This window comes from Microcebus murinus, chromosome 4 (assembly GCF_040939455.1).
Source record: "Microcebus murinus isolate Inina chromosome 4, M.murinus_Inina_mat1.0, whole genome shotgun sequence".
NCBI lineage: Eukaryota > Metazoa > Chordata > Mammalia > Primates > Cheirogaleidae > Microcebus > Microcebus murinus.
Genome location: NC_134107.1, coordinates 90,216,398 through 90,230,919, shown reverse-complemented (window position 1 = coordinate 90,230,919; position 14,522 = coordinate 90,216,398). Strand labels below are relative to the sequence as shown.

At 43.4% G+C, this 14,522-nt stretch overlaps 1 pseudogene; it reads right to left on the bottom strand.

Annotated features, from left to right (window-relative positions):
- Positions 1–11,838: 11,838 nt before the first annotated feature.
- On the bottom strand, positions 11,839–12,071 carry LOC109730743 (small nuclear ribonucleoprotein G pseudogene; annotated as a pseudogene).
- Between the last annotated feature and the right edge of the window lie 2,451 nt (positions 12,072–14,522).

The window sequence follows — 14,522 nt, the reverse complement described above, 5'->3', positions numbered from 1 at the left end:
GATCATCAAGTGGGCTGGTGTGCAGGGAATAAGGCCTCTTGGCTGTGGCTGTCCCCTGGGGCGCACTAGGGCAGTCACACTCTGTGATGAGTGAAAACAGGCAGTCCCCAATGACAAGACCTGGGCCCAGGCCCCGCATTTGGCCTAAACTCTAATAAGTTCATAGAATTCTGGGTGTTCCCAAAACTTGAAAGAAACCCAATGTTTTTATATCTTGAGAAAATTCAGAATAACCTTTTTAAGCCGAACTCAGTGCTAGTTCTGCTTTGCATAGAGAAGTCTTTATTGACAAATGGGGAAAGTTTTCAAGGTAGAAGGGACAATAACAATGGCCACCACTTAGTGGGTCACTGCAGTGTGCCAGGCCAGGCATTAGGGCATTTGCGAGCATGATCACCCCCGTGGAAGGCAGGTGTCTTCTTCTCCATTTTGCAGATTAGCTAACAGTAGTCGAGAAAGATGAGATAGAATAGCGGGTCTGGATCTTGAAGCAACACAGTTTTGTTTTCAAATCCCAACTCCACCATTTCTTTCATTGATATCTCTCCTGCGGGCCTGTTATGTCTGCATTGATCTAGGGATGTCACATCAGGAACAAGACGGACAAGTCCCTGCCATCCCTAAGTCTACATTTTGTAATAGAGTAGGGGGTGGGGGAAGAGAGATTGATAAAAACAATTGTTAAACAGGATAATTTTAAATGGAGGTTTGGATGTTTGCAGAGCTTTCTCTTATTTTTGTAAATTCATTTTTATTCTCTCTCCCTCTGCTTCTTGGGTCCCTGGGTTGGCAGTGACAGAACAAAGACCCCAACGAAGTGCTGCTGGCTGGGGCTGAAGTTCGGGAGGGAGAGGGAGTGTGTGTGCAAGATAAGTGAGGAACCACTAATGCAGTGAGCTACCTGTGGTAAGTTTTTAAGGTCCCCTTGTCCTAGACTCTCTCTTTTCTTCCTCCACCCCAACCTGCCACCTGCAATTCCCGTAACCACTACATCTATTCTGCGTGGATTTTCAATCTCTAGCAAATAGAGTCTTAATATAAACATCCCACCTTGAGAAAAGTGGGGGCATCTATTACTCAATGGACAGAAGTGAGTTCATCAGGTGACTTGGCAGAGGCTAAGTCTGAAGGAACGGGCCACGGGCAGGGTTGCTTTGACGAGGGGTTGGGAGACCAGGCAAGAGGAAGCAAGTCTGTGTGGGCCAGAAGGTACTGGAGAAGGAACCAGAGGCTATAAAGGGAAATGCTGCTGCCCCTCTGATCTCAGAGCCCACCGAGAGGCCACTGTAGAACACAGCCAGGGATGGAGGAGAGCTGCTGCTGCTGCTGGCCAGAGCCTCCCATCTCAGCCTCCAGGGCTGGCAGCAGGGAGGGCTGCCTCTTTTTCCCTTTGAGCTTAGAAAAAGCAGACAGGCTTTGGAGCCAGATAGGTGTGAGTTCAAATCTACCTCTACCACTTACTATCATTTTGGCCTTATGAGGTTACTAATCTTTTCTGAACCTCTTTTTGTCAACCGTAAAATGGTATAAATGCTACCTACCTCCCCAAACTGTTTTGTGGGTTATTCAGTCATGAAATGAACATTTACAGAGCTCTCACAAGGTACTGTGCACATTCAGTGCTTCATAAATACATTCCCTCCTTCTTTTGGATATGGAGGGCATAAGACTGGCAGCCCAGGTTTAAATGATTTGGTCTCCCATGAGTTCAGAATATGGCCACAGTGCCAGTAGCTTATGAGGAATTTAAAGAGCACGATGGCAAGTCCAGATAATGCCTAGACATCAAACATGATAGTCATTCATTTGGCATGCATTTCTCAAGTGTCCTTTGTGTGCTGTGACAGGGGATGCCAAGATGACCAGAGCTCAGTTCCTGCCCCCTGAGTCCCATGGTCAAGTGGATAAAGCAGACTTAAGAACAAATGAGGACAACAACTTAATCAGGGCTATGCTAGAGATGTAAGGGAGATACTGTGGACACACAGATGAAACCCAGGCTTAATTCTGTCTAGATAGGTCAAGCAGGGAAGGAGTTTTGGAAGGGAAGACATTTGAGGTGAAGGATAAATGGTTTTCCAGGCTGCATGGAGTTCTGCAGAAAGGGGGTATTCCAGGGTATTCCAGGCAGAAGTAACAGCCTATGGCAAGGCTGAGAGAGGGAAAGGAGTAAGAGTTCAGAATGGCCCAGCCCAGGGCAAGGTAGAAGAGTGATAAGGAAGGGAGATTGGGCTGAAGTTTTCAGGGTCATCCAAGAAACAGGGACCTCAGATACGCCATGGTGAAGCTGTTGTGTGACCTGAAGGGCTCCCCACATTATCAAGGGAACCACTGTACTGTGAGGAATGAATGAATGAATGATGAATGAGTAAATGAATGAATGATCTGTATGACACCTGATAGTTCACAAAGAGACCTTGTAATATATTATTTCACTTAAAAGGTGGGGAAAATTATTGTGCTTCATAAAGTTAGTTTTTAAAATTCTTATGGAAAGTATGGAGATGCCTCAAAGAACTAAAAGTAGATCTACCATTTGATGTAGCAATTCCAGTAGTGGGTATTTACCCAAAGAAAAAAACAGACATTTTATAAAAAAGACACTGGCACTCGAATGTTTATACCAGCACAATTCACGAACAGAAAGATGTGGAAACAACCCAAGTGCCCATCAATACATGAGCGTGTTAATAAAATGTGGTATATGTATACTATGGAGTATTACTCAGCCATGAAAAATGGTGAACCGATACCTTTTTTAACAACCTGTGTGGAACTGGAGGTCATCTTTTTAAGCGAAGTATCACAAGAATGGAAAAACAAACACCAACATGCACTCACCACTAAATTGGAATTAATGGATCAACATTCACATGCACATATGGTAGTAAAATTCAATGGATATCAAGCAGGTGGGAGGAGGGAGGAAGGGATGGGTAAAGTCACACTTAACGGGTACAATGCACACTACCTGAGTGATGGACATGCTTATAACTTTGACTCAAACTATATAAAAGCAATTCATGTAACCAAAACATTTGTGCTCCCATAATATTCTAAAACAAAAATATATTCTTTGCACACGATGTCATCCATAGATCATGACACCATTCAGTCATGAGCCACTTCATAAATAGTGGAGCTTTGGGGAGTGAGGGATGGGGACAGTTAGTGCGAGTTAGGGAGGGCCCCCGGTTTTGGTGCTCTCCAAAGCCAGCCAGAAATCCTAGGGCACACTGTGAGATTGGTTCCAAGGTATTTGATGGCACCTGATTGACTTTCTATGAAATCCTGCCTGCCTTTTGTCCACAAAGGGACTCACGTCCCTATGGATAACTAGGAGCTATGAGGTTGGTGGTCTTCAAATGTACACTGCACCAGAGAAGCCGTAAGCCCCATGCAGTGGGTAAAGTTCATGATCTGGAGTCAGTCTCTTCTCAGCCCAAATCCACAGACATCACTTAGCAACTGTGTGACTTTGGACAAGTTACCTAAACTCTCTGAATCTCGATTTCCACATTTGCAGGGTGTTCTCGTGTCCTGGCTTGCTGGCGACAGCCCAGAATTATGCCTGCTACTCTGATGTCATCATTCATAAGACCTTTTTTTACTCCCCAAAGTATCTCAGTCTAGATAAATTATGGACTACTCTGCTCATCTGCCCCCAACCTCTCTTCTGGGTTTGCTGTGCAGCGGAAATGCATCAGTGTTGTTTTACTTAGGACAAATTATATGGCAAGTATCATGAAGTGCAATTAATTTCTGTAAACAGAGGAAATTTGTGGTTCATACAGCTGAAAATAATTATTTGTAATTCAGGTCCCGGGCTTTTGGAACTTCTATTTTGTCTTATTAGTAGTAGTAGTAGGAGTAAGCATAGCATAATTATTATTATTATTATTATTCCTCTTCCTCTTTTTCTTTAAGGCTGGTTACTTGTGAGTATGGCAGGGCAAAAAGAACATGAGATTTGAAGCCATCAGCCTCCCTAACTGACACTGAACTTCCCTGGACATGAGTTCCCTTGTCACATGCACATTGCTGGGCTTTTGTAAGGAGCAAGTGAGTTCCTCTAAGTGAAAATTCTCGTAAACACAGGAGGAGTGAACAAGGGTAAAGGGCTTCATCAACAGTTCATAGCAAAAGCTGTCTTTGTTTCAGACATGCTCAAGACTGACCGCTAATCTTAATCTTCTACGAAGACCAAAAGAATGAATAAAACTGGAGTTCAGAAATGGCAAGAGTTGAGGAACATGATAGGATCGTCTCAGAAAGTGAATTTGAGAGGGGAAGAGAGCTCAAGCTGTATTTTAGGAATACTAAAACAATAGATGTGATAATTGTGGTGATAAAGAATTCTCGATTTCTAGGAGTGCTGGTAAAGAGGAATAGTTAAGGAATGCAGACTATGGATTGAGATACCTTGGATTTGAGGATTAAATGGGGTAATGAAATAGGTGTTTAGCATAATGCCTGGAATATAGAAAGTGATCAACTAATGAGAGCTGTCACTGTGGTTACTAGTAGCTTCCAGCGTGCCGGGCACCATGCTGGAGGCTGCTTCCTCAGCTTCCTATCTCCCACGTGCTAAGTGACTAGAGAAGGGAGCCTCACCTTCAGTCTTCAGTTGTTGATCTGAACAAGTTAGGATGCCAATTGCCTAAGCAGCAATTGGCAGTAATAGTTGATTTAGTAGGATCCACGGTTGGATTATTTCACTGGACACAGTTGGTTGTTCTCCCAGATTTCTCAAATAGAAAAACATTTTGCCAAGATGGGAAGTTTCTGTTTTTGTCTTTTTTTTTATTTCGGCATATTATGGGGGTACAGATCTTGTTTTTGTCTTTGTTTTTAATCTCAGGATGTTAGAAGCTGAAAGACGCAAGGGTGGAAGTTTGGTGCTACTTCCTGCACTGCCAGAAGTGCTACTCTGAGTTTTTGACATTTGTCCCTTTTGTTCACACTGTTAATGTGTGAGGGAAGCTCTGGACATGCTCAGTCAACACACTTTGGGAGGAAGTGCTAACTCTGGACTAACTGCTCCCCAGAATCCCAGTGATGGCTGTGCAGTAGTACTGGTAATGTCCAGATGATACAATGGGTGATCATGGCTAACTGTCACCTGAGGATTTGTTGCAGCTGCCAAGTGCTTTTAAAAATGGGTCAGTCTTATAAAGGAATAACATGAGGGAGCTCCTTGCTGGGGATGAACTGTGTGTGGTGGCGGTGGTTACATAAAACTATACATTTGGTAAAATTGCATGGAGCTGTCACACACACACACACATACACACATACACACATATACCATGTTTCCGTGAAAATAAGACAGTGTCTTCTATTTAGTTTTCCTCAAGAAAACACCCTAGGGCTTATTTTCAGGGGATGTGTTATTTTTTTTAAGTACAGTACAACAATCTACATTTATTCAAATATAGTTAGGTCGTCTTCTTCTGGCACATCATCATAGTAAAATGGCAGCCACAGCTTTCCTTCATTCCTCTGGGGACACACAATACCTAAATCGGAGCGTCCCGCTCCTCACTTCACTGAGGAGACTTCCCCTCAAAGCCTCAGCTTGCAGCATGCACAGGATGGCCGGGACCTGACAGGGGAGCCCACCTTGTTGGTGGGGCTGCCCACACCTTTCCGGTCACCTCTGGGATAGTAGCTGTCACAATGATGAGGCAGATGAGAAGGGCTGCTCATCTTCTTTACCGCTTTGCTCGAAATGCATGGGTTGTGCAGATATGCTGCGTAGCCACGCCCATCACTGGGTCTTATTTTGGGGGTAGGGGCTTATATCGCGCAAATCCTTAGAAATCCTGCTAGGGCTTATTTTATGGGTAGGTCTTATTTTCGGGAAAACATGGTAGTTGACGCTTGAACAACATGGGTTTACACTATGCAGGTCTACTTGTATGCAAATTTTCTTCCACCTCTGCTACCCATGAGACAACTAGACCTTCCCCTCCACTTCCTCCTCCTTCTCAGCCTGCTTAATGTGAAGATAACAAGGATGGAGTTCGTGACCAGCATGAGCAAGAGCGAGACCCCATGTCTATTAAAAATAGAAAAAAAATTAATGGGGCATGATGGTGCGCACCTGTAGTCCCAGCTATTCAGGAGGCTGAGGCAGGAGGATCACTTGAGCTTGGGAGTTTGAGGTTGCTGTGAGCTAGGCTGATGCCACTCTAGCCTAGGCAACAGAGTGAGGCTCTGTCTTGAAAATAAATAAATAAATAAAAGAAAACAAGGATGAAGACATTTATTATGACCCATTTCCACTTAACGAATAGTAAATATATTTTCTCTTCCTTATTATTATCTTTTTTTTTCTAATTTATTTTCTTTTTTTTTAAATTTCAGAATGTTATGGGATTCAAACATTTTGGTTACATATAATGCCCTTGCATCACCCAAGCCAGAGCTACAAGAATTCTCATCCCACATACATTGTGCTCTGCACCCATTAGTTGTGAGTTTACCCATCCCCACCACCCCTCTCCCACCTGCCCGGTACCCTGTGAATATTACTTCCACATGAGCACCTAAGTGTTGATCAGTAAATACCAAATTGATGGTGAGTACATGTGGTGCTTTTTTGTCCGTTCTTGTGATACTTCACTTCGAAGGATGGGCTCTAGCTCCACCCAGGATAATATAAGAGGTGTTAGTTCACCATTGCTTTTTATGGCTGAGTAGTACTCCATGGTATATGTATGCCACATTTTATTAATCTACTCATCTTCTTTTCTCTAGCTTGGTGTATTGTAAAGATACAGTATATAATATATATAAGATAAAAATATGTTACGGCTGTTTATGCTATGGTAAGGTTTCCAGTAAACAGTAGACAATTAGTAGTTAAGTTTTAGTGGAATCAAGAGTTACAAGAGAATTTTCTACTGTACAGGGGCTTGTCGCTTCTAAGCCCCTCATTGTGCAGGGGTCAACTGTATGTGTAAAATCTGGTGTAACCTGAGTCAGGTCTGTAGACTGTACCAATGTCAATTTCCTGGTTTGGTATTGCACTGAGGTTATGTAAGTTGCTGCCACTGGGGAATGTTGGGCGAAGGGCATGTGGGACCTCTCTACACTGCTTTTACAGCTCTCTGTGAATCTATAATTATGTCAAAATTAAAAGTTTTTTTTAAAAGGGTCCGGTTCAAAATAAGATAATTTCCTTTCCTGTTCCATTGTTTACATTTCGGTGGAAATGTAAACAATGTATAAATTATTTAATACATATAAAAGCACCATAGAACAATGCCTGGCAGAATAAAAAAGAAATACATGTTAACTACATCTATTACCTTCAGACTCACTTAACCTACTTCTTAGATGTTTCTCTTTAACACCCAGCATGGTTCTTCTGTTGAAGACTTTGGACATGTGCCCCATCTCCTAGTGACCCATCCAGCCCTACTGTGCTTGAGAGCAGTACTTCTCCATCTTCAACTGCATGCATAGCACCTACAGTTAAAACTATAGAGGGGAGCAGAAATTCTGCCGGCAGACTCAAATCCCTGACATGAATTTCACACAACACGCACATGTTTTATATTTTTTATTTAGAAAAAGTAGAAAGCCGGCTCTGTCCATGTACACTCCTGATCTTAAATACTGTTATTCTTCCAAATATAGTTCAGGAATTTGTCAACTAACTGTGAAGCTATTGTTAAAAATAAAATGGAAATTCAAACCTCAAAAAAAAAAAAAAGAGAGAGAGAGAGAAGAGCGATTTGTAAAGCATTGCCACTTGCATTTTTCATTTGGGTTGGTGAATCCAAGGCCCGTGGAATTCCACTGTGGATGACCCCATTCAAATCATTATAAAGGCTTTGAAATCATATAAAAAAACCCAAAACTATAGGTTCTGATATGCCTAGTCAAGTGGTCAATAGATGGAATTTCATATTGCAGGAGATTTAGTCAAAAAGAAATAACATAAGCCTTATTATTCAGGTCTCTTTCATAAACACTTCCACAGCCCAGATGGAGAGGAAGGGTTTGGGGACCCCCATGGAAAGATGGTGAAACCCCAGGTGAGTAATGCAATCCCTGCCTTCCTAAGCAGAAAAAGGTCTGGGGAAGTGGGCTCCATTGCTTTGCACATATTATCCCATTAATTCTCATTTATGTCCTGTTATTGTGTATTTTGATGCTGGTGCTTTCCTAGAGGCTGATAAATCAAAGGTGTAAGATATATTCCCCGCCCACAGGAAGCTTTAGTAGCAGGTGTATAATTACAAATCTGTAATCACAACATTGTGTCCTGCATGCTAAGACAGGGAGGCAGATGCCCTCTGGAAGCACAGAAAAGAGGATTTCCATCAGCCCGGGGGTCAAGGAATACTTCCCACAGTGGGTGGCCCTCACATTGAATCTTAAAGAAATAGCAGAATTAGCAAGGTGGGTTGTACAATGAGCAGTGGCACAGGTGCTTGACAGATGACAACTTGTCTTCAGAACTACCCAGAATTAGGTGTGGCTGGAGCAGTGCTGCTCCTGGCAGAGTGGCAGGAGATGGTTAATAAGAGTTAGTGGTCTAGTTGAATTGGGAAATTCTGGGTTAAATAAAATTAGACCGACTTTTTTGCTGCAGGGCATCTCAGAGCCTTTGGTATGTTCTCCCACATTGTAAGTCTCCCAGACGGGTTAGCATGTACAGCATTTCCCAGGCTCGTGGTATAGAAACCCTTTGTTTCAGGACATCTTGAGGGACATGAATTCTCTTGAACACACTCAGGAAACACTGGGCCATTTCAGACAGGTTTTGAACAACGTTGATGTTTACCAGACAACATAAAGATATTTTTAGGGAATCCAGAGTAATGCATAACTCTTACTTTTTCTAGAACTTAATGTCCGGATATTGAATCATGTCCTGTTAGACTACATTCGTTGTCCTCAAGTGGGTGCCTGTAGAAAGGAACCCAGGAGCTCAGTAGTGTCACATTATGTTAGGACGAGGGCTCTGCCTGGCATCTGGGCTGGGTTGGTACTCAGTCTTTTCTTTGGCCACCAACTGACCTTCCAAGATTTTTGCAAAATTGGCAAATTTTGGCAAAATATGGCATCTTGTACTATGAAGGAAAAGGTCACAGTGGATAATCTTTGCAGTGATTACTCACAAAAAGAATAAATCAAAAATTAATCAAACTTTTAAACAGAACTAGAGCTGGGGAATTCCTGAAATTGTATGTCGTTTTATAGGCTAAGAGCAGGACTGATAATTTTATTTTATATATATAAAATGCTGGAGTGAGCAGAAAACACTGAAGTGAATTCAAGTCTTGAAAGCAAGTATCATAACAAATCACACACTCAATCCTTCACTCCTCATCTCCTCTGCCCCCACAGTACTCATAAATTCTTTCAACCAAGAAAAATATTTCTCATATGCCTCAGAGTAGAATTTACTGCCTCTGTTCTCTATCAGCCTTTCCTTGATTATAAGCTCACTAAATATTTATGGGTTTTTTTTCAAGGTATGAGTTCTCTGAGTTCAGTCCCCAGGGCCACTGCACTGATGAAGTGTGTGACATTCAGGCTCCATCTCACTTGCTGCCTTGGTCCTGTCTATGAGCCACCTTTGTCTATATGGACTTCAGGCTTTATACTTTAGGGTCCTTGTTCTTTCAAACAAATGATAAATACTGATGGATTCGAGCTAAAGTGAAGGCAGCATCAACCTAGCATACAGAGAAAGTAATGCGATTCATTCAAAACCACAGTGAGATATCACTTATCTCCAGTGAGAATGACCTTTATCTAAAAGCTCCAAAACAATAAATGTTGGCATGGATATGGAGGGATAGAAACATGCCTACACTGCTGGTGGGACTGCAAACTAGTACAACCTCTGTGGAAAGCAATATGAAGATACCTTAAAGAGATACAAGTAGAACTACCATTTGATCCAGCAATCTCATTACTGGGCATCTACCCAAAAGAACAAAAGACATTCTATAAAAAAGACATCTGCACTCAAATGTTTATAGAATCACAATTCACAATTGCAAAGATGTGGAAACAACCAAAGTGCCCATTAATACATGAGTGGATTAATAAAATGTGGTATATGTATACCATGGAGTACTATTCAGCTATAAGAAACAATGGTGATACAGCACCTCTTGTATTTTCCTGGATAGAGCTGGAACCCATTCTACTAAGTGAGGTATCCCAAGAATGGAAAAGTAAGCACCACATGTACTCACCAGCAAATTGGTTTCACTGATCAACACCTAAGTGCACATATAGGAATAACATTTATCGGATGTTGCGCAGGTGGGAGGGGCGATGGGGGATGGGTATATATGTACATAGTGAGTGTGATGTGCACCATCTGGGGGATGGACACACTTGAAGTTCTGACTTGGGGGAATGGGGCAAAAGGGCAATATACATAACCCAAACATTAGTACCCCCATAATATGCTGAAATTAAAAAAAAGAAGAATGTAGAATGCCTCCAAAGTTTTCAGGTAAAAATCATAGATGTGGGCTCAGGATTGTTAGGTTAAAAATTACAAAAGTCCATGAGCATGACAGCTGATGAGAGGGATGAAGTAAGGAGGGCCACCTTATGCTTATGTGGCTGGGAGTAGGTTGTACCCTCCGATTTCCATAGCCTGACAATTGAAATAATTTCTGCCCTCTACCTTCTCAAAAAACCCAGCACTTGGCTGATATATTAGGTACCTGATCATGTTTGAAGAACTTGAGGTGTGGGAATGGAATGGGCCACCAAAGTGTGATTTTGAAGTTGAGGTCTAAAACTATTTTCCACACTGGGGGCAGTGGATGTGACCAGAGACCACAGCACACACCCTCCCTCTGATGCCTCTGGAGGAATCTCTGTGATTCATTAGGTCCTTCGCTCCTTCACCCCTTCACTCCGGGCCACCACGTACCTCAAATTCTGAATTCTCCTCAGGCCCACTAGGCAGAACTGGGGAAGATTATCTTTTTGTGCCTTGAAAGCCCAGCCTTTCCTTTCATGATTTCATGATAAGATTTATGGCAAAAGAATAAGGACACAAACACACACACACACACACACACACACACACACACACACACTCTGCCTCTAAGCCTGTTCTTTTTATAAGCTGCAGCACATCTGCTTGTTGTAAGTCTGCAGAAACCTAAAACCTGGAATGTTGGTGGAAACATACGTTTTATTCTATGTGCCAAAAGAAACATTAACAGGACAAATATCGTTTTATAGCCAACTTGGGAAGGAGAAAGTGACAAGTCCATCTATGTCATTACAAGCATGAGATTGGAGAACGAAGGCATCTAATATGAAATTTCTTTGAGAGAAGAATTGCCAATTCTACTTAGGAAGCAGCTCTTCTAAGGGCTGTGGAATAGGATTCCAGAAATAAATGATTCCTCCATGAATGAACGTGAATGTAGGTACTCACCCAAGGTTTAGCCCTTTCCCAGAGCTTTGCCCCCAAGTCCTGGGTCAATCAGTGGTACATAAGGCCAGTAAGGCAGTTGGGACGGAAGACCAGTGGCAAAGTTGTCAGGTTTGTTAGCTGAAGAGGACCCAGGGTGGGGAGACTTTGGGTAGACCAGATGTCCAGGTAGGAGCTGGAGGGTAGAAGGTCTTATCGTTGCCTGGAGGTCAGAAGGTTATGTAGTAGTATGAGGGTGTGAAGTTCCCTGACACCACAGAAAATTAGCCTTTGATTTTTGGGTTGTTTTGTTTTGTTAAAAAAGTTTAATATGAAAATGTACATGACCCAATTTTGACATCATAGTAAACAAACCCTTTGGAGAAGGGACGTGGATTTCTCCACTGAACAGACATTATGTATACTCATTCCAAGGCTTCTAACATGACGATACTATTTCCTTGCATTAACACCATTCCAATATTGTTCTGTTGCCCACTAGTTGTCATCTCCACACATTCATCTATCACAAGACCCATAAATGGATCAAATCCCTCCAATATTCCTTGGGCATATCTGCCACCATTTAATTTCAATGATAACTTCTTGTCCATAAATTTTTTCAACTCGGGAGGGTGAGCATTGCTCATGGTATCTACTCTGCAGGATCAGAGATGACTGGAATCTGAAAATTAGCCTGTGACCTCTGACATATGGCCTGAGCCTGGAGACTGGCGACAGGGGAGAAGACTGGGCGGAATGACCTGCAGATCAGACCACACTGTCACAGCAGAAAAGGAAAGAGGACCCCGTCACTGTGGGCGAAGCATTTGTGGGTCTGACTCCAGGGTAGCAGAGCAAGACTACAGCTCCAGGGGTGGACATGTGACTGTCCTTCCGAGGCAGGGCGGGGCTGCCATCCTACCTCTCTAGGTCCCCTGTGGGGTTTGGGTGGCCCACAGATAATGACTGCAGCCAGGGGCAGGGGGGCGGGTGGAGGGCAACACTGCTGTTGCTGCAAAGCGAACAAGTAACAGCAAGCAGGGGAGGGGAGCTGGACTTGCACAACCCCACAGTGGGAGTAGGTGCTGGGGGAATGCTGAGGGTGATAGTGGAGCACCAGAGACAAAATTAACAGCTTTAAATATTTTGCAGGAGAACCCCAGGGGGTGGCAAGGGGCATCCTCTGGGTGGAGCCGTCCACTCCCTCACTAACCATTTGCCGAGTGCCCGGCACTGCAAACAGACCGCAGACTCTGAGGACTGCACTTGCTGCCTCCCCGGCAAGACCTGTCCTGGGACACCCTGGTGGAGGAACCCCCATCCCCAACACAATTCAAACAGTACAGGGGCTGATGGGTCTTTGTCTGACGGCTGGAATGATACTTCTCTCCCGACACTCCTTCCTGAGTCCCTTCCAGCCACCAAGCAAGAGGCTCTCCCCTCTGCAGCCAGGGAACATCTGTGCCCTGACAAAAGGAGGGGACTGAACTGATTAATTTACTGATCCTTTAAAATCAGCTCCAGCTCCTAGAGTAAGAAACCAAAAGATAAAAAAAAAAATAATTGCCTCCTTTTATTTTATAGCAGCATGAAGAGAAAAGAAATGTCCTGAGCACTTATTAAATTTGTCCTTCACCTTACTGGGGGTCCTAACCTTCTTATACCAAACGTCCCCAAATGCGTTGATGCTCCTTGGATTTCTACCCGCTCCGAGTCTAGCGATTGCCTAACTGGCTCGTCATTCCTCAAACACCCACTGGCAAGTCCCCCAGGGAGTTTAAAAATCCTCCACCAGCTCAAGTCAAAGCTTATATCTGGTTAGAGTCTTGAGGACAACATGAACTACTGTGACATCTGTCATGCTAATGGCTGCAGTGCCAGATCCGGTAGGACGTGATGAGTTTGGGGGGCATTTTCCCCAAGAATAGCCCAGTAAAATAAGAAAGAACCAAATCTATAAAATGAGTTCAGTGCACAATTGTTGCCTTGGGGAAGTGGAGAGAGTGCAGCTCCAGAGACAATTTTATAAGGTCTCCTGGCATCATAGAGCTTATTAAAATCATAGATCACAGAGCTGGGGAGCTTGAGGGGACTTCAGCCATACTGCCATTATTCTCTCTGCTCCCCCCCTTCCACCTGCCAAGTGAAGTAGTCACTTTAATCTTTGCATAAAAGACAGGGCTGTGGGAGGGGAGATGATACACTGACTTGACACTGAGCTGACCCCATCATCCCGGCATCTTCCTCACCGTTCCTATCCCTATGTCCCCACATCTCACGGGGTTTCTGTCCTCAGTGAGAGTTCCCGTGCTTCATCGAAATCTTCCAGGTGTGGAAAGAGCCTGCATTAAGTCTTATGTCTCCATGTCATTTTTTTATTTTATTTTATTTTTTGGGGGCTACCACCTCCCTCCTCTTCCAGAGGAAAAACAATGAAACAATTCCATTCTCTGTAAGACTGCTCCCTAGCTCCACTCCGCTAGTGTTTCCCTACTCCTACGCTGGCCTTAGCATTAGACAACCGAGGTGGGACCTGGCATGGTCTTTTACTAGCTATTTCTCCTTGAGCAAATTCCCATGGATCCCTCAATTAATATGCCCCAAGGGCCTGGGAAAAGCTATTTCACCCTCATTGCGGAGGCAGAGCTGTCCCGGGAATCATGAGGCCTGGGTTCTAATCTCAGAGCTAGACTAACAGGCAGCATAGGGTAGGGGGAAAATCTCTTGATTCTGCTGTCCCTCACTTTCCTCAATTTTCAGTAGAAATAAATAATCCCCATTTCACAGGGTGCTTGGGAGGGTTAAAACTGATGATAGAAATGCTTTCATTCTGTACAGCACTAAAGCCTTGAAAGGAAATAGCTTTATTATTATTCTACCTTATTGCTGAGACCCTAATAGGGACCCTGGGCAAATTGTCCCTGCATTAGGCAATGTCCAACGTATGACCTCCTTCTCTGATGACTGCCCTCCTTGAGAGAATAAGCCAGAGGAACAATATTTGTCTTGCATAATCCTTCCCTCCCAGTCAAAATTTATTGGACAGGCGCAGTCATCTGACCTAAACAGGTGAATCATATTCTCTCTCCAGGGAATTTAGAGTTAA